Source organism: Peromyscus leucopus, chromosome 16_21 (assembly GCF_004664715.2).
Source record: "Peromyscus leucopus breed LL Stock chromosome 16_21, UCI_PerLeu_2.1, whole genome shotgun sequence".
Lineage (NCBI taxonomy): Eukaryota > Metazoa > Chordata > Mammalia > Rodentia > Cricetidae > Peromyscus > Peromyscus leucopus.
In genome coordinates, this window is record NC_051084.1 from 43,373,959 (window position 1) to 43,392,065 (window position 18,107).

Here is an 18,107-nt window from a genome sequence, read left to right on the forward strand (position 1 = left end):
TCTGCTATCAGAGATAGAGAGAGATGCTTGAGGTCTTAACACCATACCACTTCATTTAATACATATTTCCCTATGTCTTAAGAGACATTATTCTTCCAGTGTCAAGTCCATATGAATTTGCCTAAATGACTGCTTTCAGAAGAAAATATCCACTAAAGCTGAGAAAACCCTATGTACATACTTTGTTTGAAGACAGGGCCTTGTGTCCCCCAAGCTGGCCTCCACCTTGGTAGGATGACCTTGAACTTTCTGTGGTTGTATGCATGTACCACCATGAACGATTTATTCAGTACTAGGATCTACCCAAATCTATGCCAACACTCTATGTACTAAGTGACATTCCCAGCCCATCTGAACCTATTTTAGCACGCCATTGTATCAGGCTTACTTTATTAAGTAACTTGTATTCATTCACTGTAGCAAGGTACCTCCTATTGGGTAGGAATTCAACAAATGGTGCTCACAGCATATGTGGCGTCTATTCCAAGAATCTTTCTGTATGTAGGAAAAGATCTGTTTCTTCAGAGAAAAATAGATGTTGACATTATATATGGAGCCTGAAAAAGAACCTTGCTTTCACTTATATATTGGTTCAATTTATATATATGGTGTGTTGGTGTTACATTTCAATGAGGGAAATCAAAATTATTGCATTTCAAAAAATTATTAAATTATCAATATAAGAATTAAAAAGTATAAAGACTCTCATAGTCAAGGCAAAACTTCTAGAAACTTTTGGTTTATGTGTGTTAAGGTTGGATACAGAAAAGAAAATAAACATACTTGTGATGGAATATTTGCATAATATGTATCCTTGGCAAGGTTGACTTTCTGGAAAATTCACCCCACTGTGTTCTTTCAAACCCAGTTCTACACTGCTCATCTTCACAATGCTTCATAGAGTAGAGACCATTCTCTCCACTCCCCTCTTTCTTCCCATCTCCTTGAATAAGGTTCCCTTTTTACTCCTCAAGGACTGTATTTATCATCCTCTTTACATATGCTTGTCCTTACTGCTCTGGATTTATCATTGTGAAAATGACAATTAGCTTTCATATACCCCAAGTGCCAAAGAAAGGATATGTGTAACTGGATCTGTTCAAGGTCATTGTCCTGAAACCACTGGGCATTCTGCTACTGTCCACATTTTTGTTGCTGTTTGAGGATGCCCGTACTTTATACTCAAGTATGGTGTCACTATGTGTAATAGGAAAATACTAAGGGTAGGGATTCAGCTATTTGTGTGATCACTAGTCATGATCTCAGGCTTTTGAGTCACAGACATTTTTACACTTCTGAGGTCCACACTTTCCCAGCTCTAAGACTTTTTGCATGTGTCTTGCAAAACATGTCTTTCTGTTACCATGTTTTAAAAAGTGCTCTGGCAAAAACAAAACAGAAAGAGTCTACTTTAGCTCACAGTTCTGGGACTTACAATCTATCATGGTGGGGAAGTCATGTCAGCAGGCAAAGGAAGCAAGATAGCAGGAGGCCACTAGGCATGTCTATAAAACCTCAAGTCCCACTCCCAGTGACTCACTGTACACACCAGTTCCCCACCTCACAAATATTCAACAATTTTCCCAACCAGTGTCATCAACTGGGGACCACATGTTCAAACACATGCATGTAGGGGGACATTTCATTTTCAAACTAAAACAGTTAAATTCTGTAAGGTGGAGGTTGGTTAATTTCTGTATGACTTTTTCACTAAAATCAAACAAAATCATAGCTGTTCATGGGCTCCTTTTAAGGCACAATAAAAAAATTGTATCTGAAATACTTAACACTGTCTTCAGTACCTTTATATTGTAGCCTTACACAGTGGCAAGTGTTGAGCACATTACTGAGTATAGTTAGACAGACTAAAAATGCCCTAGCTCCAAAGATGATTCCAAGCTCCAGAGTCAACAGACACGCATAGGAGAATGAGCCATATTTTAATATGAGGAGTTTGTCCCAATTTTAGACTCAGTGTCTTCATCATGGGGAGGTGTGAACACCAAAGGACAGGTAGGATAAATTGCAAATTAAGTAGGTAGAATGATGTCCTTTGATCATGAAGAAATAGGCCACTAGCTCAAGAATGAGAGGGACTTACAAAAACCAGAAAAGTCAGGAAAACAGGTTCTCCCTCAGAGAGTTCAGAAGCAATGAAATTAAGGCAACACTGTGATTTTATGTTATAGTGCACACTTGAGATTTTTTAATTTAGAATTTAAGATTGTACATATATGATGTCTTAAGCCACTAAGTTTGTGGTGATGTGTAATAACAGCAACAAAAAACTCATCCAACTGGAAATATAGAGGGGTAAGCATAGGAAGCTATATAGACCGGCTCTCTTCCTCTCATATTTTCCATCTAAGCTGTGCTCTTGGTTTTCTTAACCAGTCACTCAAGAGAGAGACACCTGGGAGAATGATAGACAAAATGTTCTGGTCATTATGGAAGTATATTCTGCAGATTTCTCTATCTAGAAAAAGAGAGAAGAAACTAAAATTCTGAATCTGAAAAACAAAACAAGAACATTAACAGAAAAAGGACACTACTTTACATTCTTCCTGTGAATGTCTGAACTTCTTTCACTCAAGTTACTTAACTGCATTAGGGTCCTACCTAGAATGCTCAATTAAAAAAAATACCTTTACCAAAATCTGGTACCCAGTATGTATAACTCTTAAATGATTTTTTCTGGCAATTAAGTGCTAAAACTTTCTATCCATTTATTCCCTCTCTTTTACTACCCTTAAGGATACTTTATCAGAGACATACATCTTTGTTTCTCCCTCATCATCTTAATCTCTTTGTGCCTTAATATTTTTTTTTTGACTTCTTCACTGGACCTCCAGTGTATGTCTTTTCTATTGTCAGTTTAGTGGCAGCTATGCTTCTCATCTGGGAACACATCTTTAAGTTGCTTAAATATACGTATGAGTGCTGCGGTATTGATGCCTGGTAAGTATAAGAAAGACTGATTACTATCTAACAAGGAAGAAGTGGGGACTGTAAATGAGGCAGGGATATCAGAGGAAGGAAGCCAGGAGAATGGGGATGTGGCAGTGTATGAGGTGAGTGAAGGGAAAGATCATGTGAGCGAGCATCTCAATAATACAAGAGGGGAATTGGATCTGAAAGGAGTGGGGATAAATATGGTCAAAAGACATTGTGTGAAATTCTTAGATAAAAAGTAAAACCAAAGGAAGAATAAAGGAAGTTCCATATAAATGTAAAAGTGAGTGTTTATTCACAGGTATTAAGTTGAAGGCAATACCAGTGGTTTCAATAAAGGTAAGCAGATATAAACATGCAGATGTAGATATGTTCAAGAGGGAATGCATTATGATTTGTGTATGCATCCATTCTGCCCAGTAGCAGGGCCCATGAAAAATTTCCCCCCAAGGTCAGCATGCACATCTGGCATGTAAGTGTAGGTCTCTAAATACCAGGAAATCAGTGCTGAGAGGCCTAGGAAAACATGCTCCTGAGATGCTTCTCTGTAACCTGAAGCAAAGAAATAATTGAGGAAAAGATTGTGACTCATCAAAAGCACAAATGAAAACCACCTTGAAACATTGTTTATTGGCCAAACATGGTGCAGTTTGACTGTGAAAACATTGATCCTGAAAGATTGTAAAATTTTGAGTAAAAATGAGTCAATGAATCTATCTGGCTGTTTTCAAATAAGCAATTTGACAGGAAAAATATATTTATATGATCTTAAAATACTTCAATATAAAATATTTATAAAATTATACTTAGAGAATGAATCATTTCTATTGAAAAATTTTGGAGACACCACTTTATTAAATTAATAGAAATAACAGGATGGGCCAGGGATATATCTCAGTATTAGTGTGGTTGTCTTACACTTGCCACCTAGTTAAATATATAAGTTCTGAGTCCCACTCAAACACACATAAGTATATATGTAACATCAGTGGTACTGAGACAAATTCAAAATAGTGACCACCTAGTAGAGGTCTTTCTGTCAAATGTACACAATGTGAGTAAAAGCAGGAAACATTAGTCAAGTCCAATTGAGAACCATCTAGAATAGAATCATCTTGTAATAACTGCATGTGTCTGGTTTATAAAAATCAAGAGAGCCAGGAGTATTGTAGACTGAAGGAGACCAGAACATGTGTTTATGGACTTGATCCGCGTATCAAAAGAGCGTTTGATGAATGTCAGTACAACTTAGAGTATACTAAGGGTACAGCCCTCTTGGTTTCCTAATTGTGATGGCTGCATTACAGCTGAGTGGGGGGAATGCTCTTATTTGTAGTGAACACCCACTAAAATGTACAGTGGTGAGAGCCATCATGTCAGCACCTCGCCCTCGGAAGAGTCAGGGGGAAATGTTCTCGAACTGCACTTGCAATTTTACTGTGCTTGAGGATTTTTTCCAAACACTTTTTATAGCCTCTTAATGCCCACAAACATAATTTTCCTACATCAATATTCCACTCTCATTCACTCCTTGCCTGCCTTTCTTTCTGGAATAACTTTTTCGTTCCCATTGGCTATTTATGAGATACTAAGATGAATTACCTTTGTGTAAGATCTCATATTCTACAGGAACTTAGGACTGAGTAAACTGGTGGAATATTGATTAAGTTTAGTAGATGCAAAAAATAACTGAGTTGGAAATTCTTTGGTTAAAGTAATTGCCCATTGTCTAACGTTCCTCGAACCTGCATGTCTTGTGTGTGACTTAGTAGAGTTCCTTCTATGATATCAAATACATTTTCATGTGACCACATGTGCTTGCTTTTTAATCTAGAGAGAATGATCAGTCTTCAGTACATAGAATTCCCTCTTGAGGTTGCCATTATGTTTTATACATATCTTTGTTGTAACTGCATGTTGAACCACCTTGCTTCCTACCTTGTCTCTGTACTGGAAAGAGTGTTTCCACGGGACCAACTCATACTCAACTTAGTAACCATGGAGAGATGGGAGCACCTATAAATGTTTGTAATCTTGTACTGACCAATGAATAAACAAATGATTTAAGCCCTCAGTGGATTTATGAATGAATGAGTGATAAATGGCACAGCAGAGCCCATGACTTTACTGTTTCTGCCTTTGATCACAGGAGGATGATGGATCATTCATCCCAGCTGAGAAGAGGTGTCTGATTTGTGGTGTAGTTTAGCAATGGATGGTGATTTATAATTTTGCATGGGAATAACACACATTCCAATTGTGAGTTCTTTTTAATAAAAACATATGGTAGAAAGTTAATGATGATAATTACAAGAAAGAATGAGGCAAGAGAAGCTAAAGTTTCAAATGCCCTTAAAGGTTGAGAAACTACAACCCAAATCAGATCAATGGGCTTTATCATCTCATTACTCCCACCTCCACCCATTTCTATTTATAGTAGCACTTAACATTCAATGACCTTTACAACATTATGAGGCAAAACACTCGATGTGTTGGCCTTTTGATAATTTGAGGGCAGAATAACTCACAGTAGATTTATGAATTTTGCTAAGCACAGTAGCTCAAAACTTGTGAAAGATGTGCAAAGTAAAATTATATTTAAGATCATAGACAAAACAATTGTAGAAAATGTGTTCAACGTTTAAGGGAATACTCTAAACCTGTCCCCTGGAAGTGTATGAAAACGGAATACTTTGCATTCTCACTTAACATTAAACAATTATAAATAAGGCTGTATGACATAAATAGAGATATAAAAAGACCAGTACTGAAGATCTTACTCATGTATGGAATCCAGAAAAGTCAGTCTTATAGAAACAGAGACTGGAAATGGTTGTGGAAGGAAGCTGTGGGGAAATGAAGATGTGAGTGAGCTGGAGTGACCTGTGACAAGGGGTAGTGACACAGACGTGTGTGTATTACACTCTCATATTTCCAAAGCAATGTGTTTTTACATTGTCATCACTATAAAATGGTCCCTTGGTGTGGTAATAGATAACTCAGGCTCACTGGAATTTTTCTACAGTGAAAGCACTGGGCGTATGCTTTTGTTTTAAGTGTATTCTTTTTACAGACAATTCTCTTGCTGTTAGATATGTGAGCATCATAAGCTCCTGTATAGGACTGAATTTTTGTTGAATGTTTCCTCTGATCCAAAGGCTGCAGTTCCTGATATCAAACTTTTCCCCGAAGCAAATAAACATGAGTACAACTATTGTATGATCTTGGCACAGTAGCATTAACTAACAACATCTGTGGAAGTTAAAGGCTTTTTTCTCAGTTTTGCAGTTTCAGGATTGCTGAGTTTAATCCTATAGGCATAAAATGTGGGACCCATAACTTCGATGCAGGGAGTGAGTTATTTATATGACATTAGATAACGGTTAATTTCAAAGTATGTTTGTGAAAATGAGTGTCTCTGCCCCCTCTTCTGTGTGTTTAATGTAAACCAGGTTCTAGGTGGTGTCAATAATCTTCATTCATGTTGTTTTCAGAAAAAGAATGTTCACCTGACCTACTGAAGCAAAAACATCCAAAGCCAAGTTAAGTGTCCCCCAAACCACACAAAGATCATGGAAACAAATCAGAGCTTTTGTTCTCCTATAGAGTTTTGCAACGAAGCTTTGAAAGATCTTTAACAAACATTCTCATGTTAATCTTTTCACCAGGACAAGCAGAGGATGCAGATGGTTAAAAAAAAATGAATCTATTGACATAAAGGGAAAAATCTATTTTACAAGAATGCTAGCTACAGCTGATGAATCTTTATTTTTTTTTTCAAATTCATGCTAGTTAATGTCAATGCCATGCATGCTATGAATGGTAAAAAGGAAGTAAGGGTGTGAAACAGTGGCTCTGTTCTCACACTGTCCATTCACTTCTCCATTTGCAGAGAATGATCCTGTCCAGTGTGACACCTCATAGGGTTGTTATAAATCACAAACATATGACAAAGTTAACTGTAATTTCCAAAGTGCTTCAAAAGACATCAGTGGGAGCTAGTTCAGAAAACAGCAGAGCAATGTGTTATGCCAACTACCCACTGGGCTGCAGCTATGGTATTTGGGACATGTGATCATATTAGCCCAGGTATCTTGCAATGCCACTTGTACATCTTTTGTTTCCACCACAGTAGGTGACAAGATGACCCAATCCTAGCAGACCTTAGAGGTTTCCTTCCTTCTCTGCAATTGAAGACCAGAATATTGTCAAAGAAAGGGCTCCAGGCAATGGGCAATCTGCCCTCTGTAGCAGGGTTTGTGTTCTTCTGGGATTCTCTCATTCTGAACTAGCAAATCCCTCCCCAGGGTTTTGCCAAGCCAGTGCTTGTTCTTCTGTAGGCTCTGAGTTGTTCTCCTGAAGCCTCCCTTGTCAAAAGTCGCACTCACCCCCCACCTAGTTCATTTTTATTCCAAGGGATCTTATAATCTCTACAGACAATCCCACTAACTTCTAAGAGCAGTTCTCCCACGTCATGTTAACTCTATTCCATTCCCACCAGTCTAAGTATCTGAGAGGATGGTGGACTTGCAGGATTATTTGACTCTTGTCCATCTTCCCCTCTGAGTTGGAGCCTCCACGTAAATGTGAATTTGCTTTTGCTTATTGGTGTACGTAGTTACCAGTAGCATCACCTGACACTAAATACATATTAGCTCAACAAATAAATTTGATACAAAAGTGGTTCCCCAATGGTGTAGAACACATCTAATTACATTGTCCGATAAACTCCCAATTTTAAATAGAGGCCCTATTGTTTGCTTCTGAGAAATGTTCAATCAATTTGCAAAATGGATAAAGAAGAGTCCATTTTTCATGTTGGTTTGGGGGTAGAAAATGTACAATTAATGTTTGACATGAGATAATAAGGATAATAAATTAATTTGCTAGAGCATAAGCATTTCTGTATCTTAGTATATTTCCTTTCTGTTATTAAAGGAGGAGCAATGAAGAGAAAATTTTGGCAATGCACTTCTATTGCACAGGCAAAATAAGAAAGAATGGGTTAATTTGAAACATTTTATTCTTGAATATAAATCCAGTGTCCTGTACAGTCAACAACAATGGTAAACATCTATAGGAGGGTATGGTGTTTTCTTACATGTGCAGGTGATGTCAGTTCACTTTGTGCTTATTACTTTTGTGAATTTTTTTTCTTTGAAATTTAGCATCATTGTTTCATAAGTCTCAGAAACTTTTGCCTCTTTTGATTTGCTCCTGAAGAATATTAAAATCAGTTTAGGTTCATGTTCACACACCTAATAATACTATTAGTACCTAATACATAGGAAATATTGGAGGAATTCTGAAATGGATAACCAACTCTCATGTGATGAGATAACTCTTATTTAATGTCTTAAAGAGCTTCAAAGTTTCCTTGTATCAGAAAAGAACTATCTATGTTCTCCAGTATTTACCACATGATTAGTTAGGTCTCTCTGTCAAGATGGTAGGAGCCCCTGGGTTGGGCAAATCAAAACCCAGCAAGACCAAAATAAGATAAGAAAAGTGTCTGTTCTGCTGCATGGTTAGAGAAGAAATTATCGTCACTCAGATTCCTCATTGATTTTACTTTTAAAAAGTCTATTGTGACAGATCATGTACGTCTTCCCATATCTGATTTATTTTATTTCCCCCAAGCTCTAGCTTCACACATTCATTCAGCTCTAATGCAGTCCCCAAGGAAGCGGCTCACTTCAGTCTCTGCTGAGATCATATCAGGCCCTGCAGGACCCCTTTTCAGTGAAGCAGGAGATAAGCATGCTTCATTTTCCCTAGCCAGCTGCCTGTAGACATTTGGAAAGGTTTCCGTGGTAGGATTTTGGAGAACTGTGTAAGGAAGACTCAGTCTTATTCATACTTTATATATGTATACTGTTTGCTGTGCTACTGGATGAGCTCAGTGATGTCAATTTAATGATAATCAATACAAATATCAACTTTTAAACATTTTCGGATTTTTTAAATGGTTAAAGAGAGATCACTGTGTTCATTTTAATACAATCAGTTCCTAGTCTCCCCAAAATGAATAAAGCCTCATTTCATTAGCCATTCAACTAGACTCTAATTTTTTTTTAAATTTTGTTTCTGTGTTTTTCTTTCGGGGTGTGTATGTGTGTGTGTGTGTGTGTGTGTGTGTGTGTGTGTGTGTGTGTGTGTTGGGGGAAGCACTAAATTGTTCAGAATTGGCAATGTGTGTCTTTCAATCTTCCTTTTACCAAAGAATTCAGTGGAAAGTGTTGGCCACTAGCCCCTGGTTGTTACAGTTAGAATACTTCCCACATTAGTCATTGCTCATATCATGTGACAACATCTTAGCATATTTAGCATGAGTAAATTGGGGTACAACTAAATATTAATATTTCACTTGAAATCACATGAAAGAAAATCTGTCTTGGATAATAAAGTTTATCTGAACATTGTACCTGTAGAAAAAATCATAAAACTATATTTGTGACTAAAACTCACAAACCTACATTATTAATATTTTAACAGAAAAACAAGAAAAATCAGTATTTTGGATTTGTGTGCTTCCTTATGAATAAGTTTTTTTGATTTCTGTAGGGTTAGAAACAATTTTAGAAATAATTGAAGAGAAGCAAGGAAAGCTGAGTTATCTTTTTTTTTTTTTTTTTTTTTTTTAAGCAACCACTGTGGTGGCAAAGGGCACCACCGGCCGCTTTATTGTTACACCGTCAGTTCTGGCACGTGGGTGAGAAATATCATTAGTTTTCTGTTGTAGCTGTTGTCGCTTTTGATGATGTTTCTAGAGGGGCCATGCCAGGACCATGCTTTGAGTCCTAGAAAGGGAGTCTGGAGCTGCTCTGGGACAACCTTGCCAGGTACAAGAATAGTGGACCTTGATCTTTGTTGTTCTAGCTGCATGGAATTTCGATTCCAGCCTTGGAGGGAGGGGAGTCCTATTACATGCTGTGTACGGTTTTGTGACATTCGTGTGTTTCTTTACGAAACCCGATACAAGTTGTGACTTGCTATTAATTCAATCACCAATAATGGGCAGGGATCACAAATCTACGTCAGCAGGTTGGTGTTGATGAAGGTGTGGCCACCAATAGAATATCTTTTAAATGCTTGCTAAATTTTATTTCTGCAGTGATAGCCTGCTATGTTTATCCCCCACCCCACCCCCAACCCCCTTCTCTCTAAACCTAAAAAAAAAAAAAAATTGCACAAGTGTCCCTCCAAGAGCCCTGCAGTCCAGGCTTTTCCTCTGTTGCAAGGCTGGCTGGCAACCACTAGAGGGGAGGAGACAGCCGGATTTATTGAAGGCTCCAGCAGAGATGGATGGTGGGGAAGGCGTCAGAGGAGGAGGTGCTAAGCATTTGAAGTAGATTATAAAGGTTTGCAAAAATAGGGGAAAACAGACTTCTTAAGGTATGCAACAATTTGCTTCAAATAAATGAGAACTGACGGGAAGAGTGGTTAGACGGTCGCAGTGCATTTACCTGTTAATCTGTAGTCCTAAGTATTAGTAAGATGATCCATGAAATCCGAGTTAACCCTTATGAAAACAAATGGCTGTTTCCCTAGGACTGGGGCTAATGGTCATGTGTGAGGAAGAACAGCTACTGAGGAGAACAGGAAGGGGAGTCTAAGGCAATCTGTCTGTTCTGAGTAAAGTAACAATCCGGAGGCATAGAGCTCATTTCCTAAAGCATGCCAAAAATCCCCTATTCACTCCTCTTAACCCCTTAAGTTCTGTGGCCAAGAGAGGAAGTAGAGGAAACATCCCAGAAAGTAAAATATTGATACAATGTAGCCAGAGAGAGAAGGTGGGAGGAAGGAGGAGGGTGTTTGACCTTCCTAAAATCCTGAACTACAATATCCTGCTACATGGACTTAAATGAAAGAAATGCACTCTGGGGTGAGGGGGGGGGGCACATACAGCAGTTCAGAATTACCCCTGATGCTTTGGAATCCAGCTTGACCTCTTTGGTCTTTAATCTTTGGAAAACTAAAAGGAAAATATACTTAATGTTAGTATTGTTAAGTATCGCAGTGTGGAACTGGAGACTGTTCTGCGTGCTCTCCTGAGCATAATTGCACTGAGATCATCCGGTTTCCATTTTGAAAGCCACTGGCAATTACTGGAATACAATGTATCATGCGTTTGCTCACTGGATATAAAACCTATATACTAATTCGCAATAAAATGTAACAGCTGTCAGTGCATTTTCTGCTCTGTTACTTCAATAAATTGGAACTCTGACTAGAAAATGGGAATGTTGCATTTTTACACACTCTGTAATGTGTTTGCTTTTTGCAAATACAATTTATTTTTTTCATGACAAAAATTGTGGTTTGTTATTACTGCTAGTGGATAAATATTCCTATATCAGAATGAATTACATATGGTACCTGTAAAGAAGTAGTAATATTTTCTCTTTTTTATGGTAGCCTGTCTTCAGTAAACAAAATACACTTAACCTACTTCTGTCGCATACTGAGTTTTTTTTTTTTTTCTTTTCCATCATGATGGCTGTGTGCTGGGAGTAGGAAAAGGATGCATGAGCTTTCTTTTTCTACCCTGTGATCTCAGGTGCCTGGATTTATCAGTAACATTTACTTCTGGACATCATCACATCTTTCAGAGTTTATTTTTGTTTAAGTTTCAAATGTCTCCCTTCGTGCCTTCGCTATGCAGATATTTCTAGGATGCTGTAGCAGTGTCTCTGAGTTTTATTTAAAATAAAAATGCATGCACATTTCTGTAATTCTGTTACTTGAGGTCAGACTTTTCACAGATAATTAGCCTTTTACACACTGTGAAATCAACCTGCATTGGTTATTTGGCTCGACTCTTTGCTTCTGTTCTTTATTTCCCAGAAGGTTAACGCGCTGAAAATCTAGCTTCAAGCTCATACTACTGTCTCTTTGTGTTGCTAATTATCCTGTTGTATAATTATTAATATCAGGAGCAGGAAGAGGAAACATGCACACCAAATAGTCGTGAATGCTGGTGTTCTGGCAGGAAGCAAGCCCTGCATTAATAAAATGTGCCTGTGCCAATATCACAGGAGATGGGAGCGTTCCTTGTTAAGGACCATTTATTAACTGAGATCATCTTTTAGTTCGCCTTGGGGTAATGACTGATGTCAATGGCAAATTTCACAGTTGTCTAGAGAAATGAATTAAATTTGTAATAAAAAGCCCTTCGGCTTGTTGTACATGTTCATTTATTGGCATAGTTGAACTAAGAGAACTGTAAGGCAACTGAGAACGTCGGCTTAATTTTCCTTACATATAATAGTGACCTTTAGCTCCATATTGAAAAAGTTACCTATTATAGACTGGTAAATTAAATGAGAAGTTCCTTTAATGCAAAATAAACCAGATGGCTAAGCTAAGTTAAATGGCCTTTGAGGTTGTAAGATCCTTGGTAGAAAAATATTCTTTCTTCTTGAATAGGGAGAGGTCTTCTAGTGAGGCCTCCATAAAATGAGTGATGTGGCAGACAAGCAGGAGTACGGAGTCGTTCAATGTGAGAGTGCGAAGTCTTATCCGTGCTGCTGCTGTGAGTTTGGGGGGTGGGGTGGTGGTGGTTTCACTTTATGCTCGGAGTCTGAGTTTTGAAAGTGTCGTTTTAATGCTCTTCTAATTCTAAAAATACAGCACTTGTTATTTAGCTGGCAAAGCATATTGTTGCTGTAATTATTTATATAAGTTTTTGTGTTGTTTTATGCAGTTGAAAAATGAAGAAAAGGCATATTGCCTGGGAGGGAGAACAGTTACACCACTGTCCTCCTTGTTTTCTTTCTTTCTTCCTTCCTTTCTTTCTTTCTTCCTTCCTTCCTTCCTTTCTTTCTTTCTTTCTTTCTTTCCTTCCTTCCTTCCTTCTTTCCTCCCCCCTCCCTCCCTCCATTCCTCCTTCCTTCCTTCTTTCCTTTTGTTTATTTTAGAAAGTCTAAATCCAAATTTGCTTTCCTTGGCAGAGTTGGTCTTGGAGAATGTTAATTACTAAAAGCCTAGCAAAATGACTAGGTGTAGCACTCTTATTCTCTAGGAGAAAGTTCCAGAACAGCCAGTCTGCCCACACATTCTGGTATCTATAATATAGGACAATTGGAACAAATGTGTCCAGTAAAGGCACCCACACAGTTGCTGATAGAAAGTGAAAATGGAGGGATAGACAATTACGATATGTATGCAGACTGAATTGTCAAGATTATTTCATGTAGGCAAACTTCCATCACATGTTTTGAACTTTAAAATAATGACTCAATGTTTTCACCTTTGAACCAGATGAACACAACATGCCAGGCATCCTGAAGCTCCATTGCCATTTACAATGCAACAGGACACTGTACACAGAGAATATCTGAACTCTGCACCCCACGGCAATGCTCAGTGTGGGCTAACAGGGAACTGAAATCCCAAAGAAAGTCATGGGACATGAAAACAATATTTAAAGATAAAAACAAAAAACATAAAGCATGGATTGAAGTTGCCTTCAGTTTCAAACACTTATAAGAATTCTGGAAAATTAATAAATATGTTTTCTTCCAAATTCCCAGATTTCTGCAAATGGTTTGTTTTATCAATTTTAATTGTATTTCCAATTGGTTTTCTTCATGAGTCCCATTTGAACCTAATACTCTTTCTGTGTTGTACCAAGCATTGCATCATACAGAAATATGAATGTGATTGCCCCAAAATTAATTATCTTTCTGGATTGCTGGGTGTTCTCTGAGATGGACTGTATGTTTCTTCATGACTCAGGAGGACCTCGTAAATCTGGACATCTTTTTCTCCTTAAGGCACATGCTCAGAGCATTCTAATAAGGCCAGGAATGGAGTTCACAGTCCCCTTTTACCCAGGCTCACCTCGGCCCTTTTCAGTATGTAACCTTATTCTCCGTGGGATTACTCGGATGAAAACCAATTAGGGAGCAGCTCGCAATCTGAATGCATACAGAAGACTGCAGATTGAACATTGCCCATGCCAGCTCCTCAGAGCGTGCAGAATGCCCTGAATGGCATAAATATTAAAGAATTGCCAGGAGATGGACACACAAAAAAATTGAGGAAAGATGCCGAATGCCAAATTAGACCTCATAAAACCTATAACTGAAAGGGTGGACGTCTCTCCGCCCACCTCCCACTCCCTGCCCATTTGTATTCTTTGGGGAGGTATACCACCGGCCTCCTGAAGTGTGTGCTCCCTTGCTAATCCTTCCACAATGGTCCACATGAGTTTCTGAGGGGTCCCCCATGCCCTTCATTCTATGACTGTCAATTTCTGTCTAATAAGCCAGTCTCCCTCCCTGCTTCTTCCAGAGGCCCCCATTCTCAAGCTGGGAGGGGACAGCTGGCTCAAAGGCCATGACAGCTCTAAGAATTACTGAATGGAGAAATCAGCATTGAGCCACCACGCTTTTCAGTGTGCTTATTGCAATAAATTTGGTGAAGGACAAGCAGGCGAGTGAGATTTATAAAGATCCTCCATGCCAGACTTTCAGAAAGAAGTTTGGCTACCTTAGAGTCCCAGACAAACTACAAGCAGAGTGCCTGATGAATGTTGTAATTATTTGACAGAGTGGGAGTGATTAGTATGCAGGCTTTCCCCCCAGTAGTTAGGAGGAACAAATGGGGGGTTATCTCACTTCTCTCCACATCTCTCCAGAGTTATTTTAACGTCTTTCTTCCCTCCCTCCCTCCCTCTGTCCTTCTCTCTCGTATTCCCCTCCCTCACACTTCCCTCTCTCCATCGCCTCAATTATATATAAGTTATTGCCAGTTTGCAAGATTAAAATCTAAAACGTTAAGGTCAGCTCAATACTATTGTTTTACATATTCAAACTTTTAAAAATAAATTAATTTTAATTTATTCTCCCTTGAGTCTTTCTCTGATAATTTTACCTACCCTGATTTCTTATTCTTCATCTCATGGAAAGCATCTTCCTTGGAAATCACATGGATCAAGTAATCCAAGCAGATGGACCTACAGCTCAGGATCTAGGGAGATGCAGAGTAGAATGGGCCTTTGTACAGCCAATCAGAATTATTCACCCAGTTCTTCCCACCGGGCTATGTGAGAAGGGCAGAGACTCACCAAGTGGGGAGCAAGAGGAAGTGATGAAAGTGTCTATTAGCTTGGGAAAAGGAATGGTGTGACCTATAGCTTCCTACCACCTTGATTTCGCTCCATCTCAGAGTCTATATGCAACTCCGCCAACGTTTCGCCTCCAGCTGATGCACTTGGGATCAAAATGATGGTTCTGATAGTTGCTACTTAGCATACTGAAATCTTCTATTTTTGGCGGGGGGCGGGAGGAGAAGAGGGAAGTACTAGGAGTAGCCCTAAACCTAATGCATGTGTGTACTGAGCTACATACCCAGCCCGTGTACAACAATTCCCTATGAACTGTGGTAATAAAATGAGACTCAGCTTGTTATATAGAATTGTGTGAAAAGATATTAACTCAAAACTAAACAATATATATATATATATATACACACATACATACACACACATATATATGTATATACACATGTATATATACATACATACATATATATATATATATATATATATATATATATAATTTTCAATTTCAGTAGAGTGAAGCTCCATGACTAATGGAAGCCTGAAAGGCAACAACTCTGAGTGCATAGACACACAATACACAGTTTTCCCTTCTTTCTCACCCTCCTGCATTCTTCTCAGCACTATTCTTCACAGTCATCCTCCTAGGGCCTTGCCTGAAGGCCCTGTGATCTACACCCTGACTTCTAGGGTCCTACACTAATTTACTCCATGGCCCTGGGCTGTTCATTAAAGATCTATGGTGTTTATTTTATTTATAAAATAGAGTAAAAATAATTTCGAATATAGAAAATGACTTTAAGACTTACTGATAAGTAGGGAAGGGCCAAACGAGAAATAGATACTGAAATATCAACTCTGTTGCTTGTTTCCTACTAATCATACTTTTAAGCCTTTGAAGTAAGCCAGAACTAGTGAAAAACTACAGTAAGAGTAATAGTTCTGCCTGTGAAAAGAGAAAAGTAACCCATTTTCTCTTCTTAAATGTGTAGCATTATCTATTATACCTCCTTGCAAAGTTTAATGGAAACTGTAAAAGTCATCTAATATCTTGACTGAGGTATAGATGGAACTAGATGTCCACACTCAAAGCATGACTTGTGGTACTGAACAGTTTGACTACCTAGCATTAAAGGAGAAGACAAAGTCATAAAGAGACAAATTATCATAAGAAATTTGTAAGTTCCACATGAAGCATCAAAACCAATGTCGGGGTTTCTAGATGATTTGAAAGTGGGTAACAGTGATGTTACCCAAATCTTCAATTGTCTCCAAATTAATTCACATTAAACCTTCCACACAAACAAAATCAATATTGATTACCTTAATGTGAACAAAAACCCTCCAAGATAGCTTTGGAATAATAAATACAAAAAACAAACAAACAACAAACAAAAAAACCCCAGAAAACAGAAGCTTAAAGGCAATAGCTCATGATAAGGGTCCACCAATGGCAGAGACTGAAACAGGTCCCAGGTCTATAACAGGTCCCGCTGCTAAAGTTTAGCAAGTAAAAGCAAAAATAAAATGCAAGTGTCAAGGAATCTCAGAGACAAGGCAAATTCATGTGTTCACCATCATCATATTTTAAATTAATGTGCAGAGAAACATTGATTGAACTGAATTTACTACCAGAATCATTTGTTCCTATGCCACGAGACTATGGACAAAGAGAATGTAACAATTCACAAATTAAGAATTCAAATGTTAATGGACATATGCTTCTGATGTATAGGTACATAAAATACAAATTGCATGCGTTCAAGTGAGCTTTCAATTAGTCATTAAAACAATGCAATTGTGTAATATTTTATAACGTGTATAATTTTTACACAAATTTTAATCTCAAAATCTCAAATATTTGACTGAAATGTCATATATAGTGTAGTTTAAGAGAAAAATGCATGCTCTCTCTCTCTCCCCTCTCTTCCTCCCCCCGTCTCTCTCTCTCTCTCTCTCTCTCTCTCTCTCTCTCTCTCTCTCTCTCTCTCTCTCTCTCTTTCACACACACACACACACACACACACACACACACATACACGGATGTAAGGAAATCTACTATAAGACTGGAAAGGAAAGGGAAGCATTCCCTTTGGGGCTTTTCTGTTTCTTTTTGACTCCTCTGGAGCTTTTTTTTTTTTTTTTTGACACTTGCTGATTGTCTAGCAGGCTCACCTTCGATGTTCAGGAGGAATGGTATCATGATGCACTGTTGTGGATGAGAACACTATGGGCCTTGACAACCCTATGATGATGTTCCTGCTTTTCTATCTACTGTCCCTTCTAGAACACCATGTTTGTGCCCTAGCACTTAGGCAGATCCTCTTCTCTCAACAGGGCAGTCTTTACTTTAGATCTTCTACTGTTGATATTTCTGGTGATTTCACATCTTTTGTACATCCGAGTAGGTGTGGCTTCCTTGGAGAGACTGTTCTCTCCACTACACTAATACAGACTCTAGTTTATCTATTTTCCTTTGTACATTGTCCCTCCAAATACCCATGGATTTGACTCCTTAAATGGACTCCTTCACTGAAATGCATAGTGTCTTGGATTATAGTGCCTACAAATATGCTCATAACCACATGTCTGAGAACTCCACACAGGATAGACATGCTTTTGAAAATAGCCATTGAGGAACAACTGTGCCACATGCTCAGACTCCATGTCTGAGCCAGTGTTTCATACAGTGGGCACACCTCACGGACCAATTTTGCAACTGCAGAGTCAACCAGGTACAGAACCCAATATCCCCAAACTTGTCTATACCAAATGTGCACAGAAGTTTTTTTGTCTTTATTCCTTAAATCACATGGATTTATATATCTTTTAATCACATGTACATTGTAATATATATTATAAGTAATGCAGAGACTATTTAAAATATTACAGGGTATGGAAAGGCTCTATGAACTATTAAGCTAATTTATATAAGGGACAAGAGCATGGGTTTTAGTACTGATAGGCTACCCTGTAACCAATCTCAGCAGATACCAGAGGGTGACCATGTTGTCTTGAGAACTGGAGCAATCCTTACCCTGTGCAAATGCTATAAAATGAGATAATATTCAGAGTGAGTAGACAATGC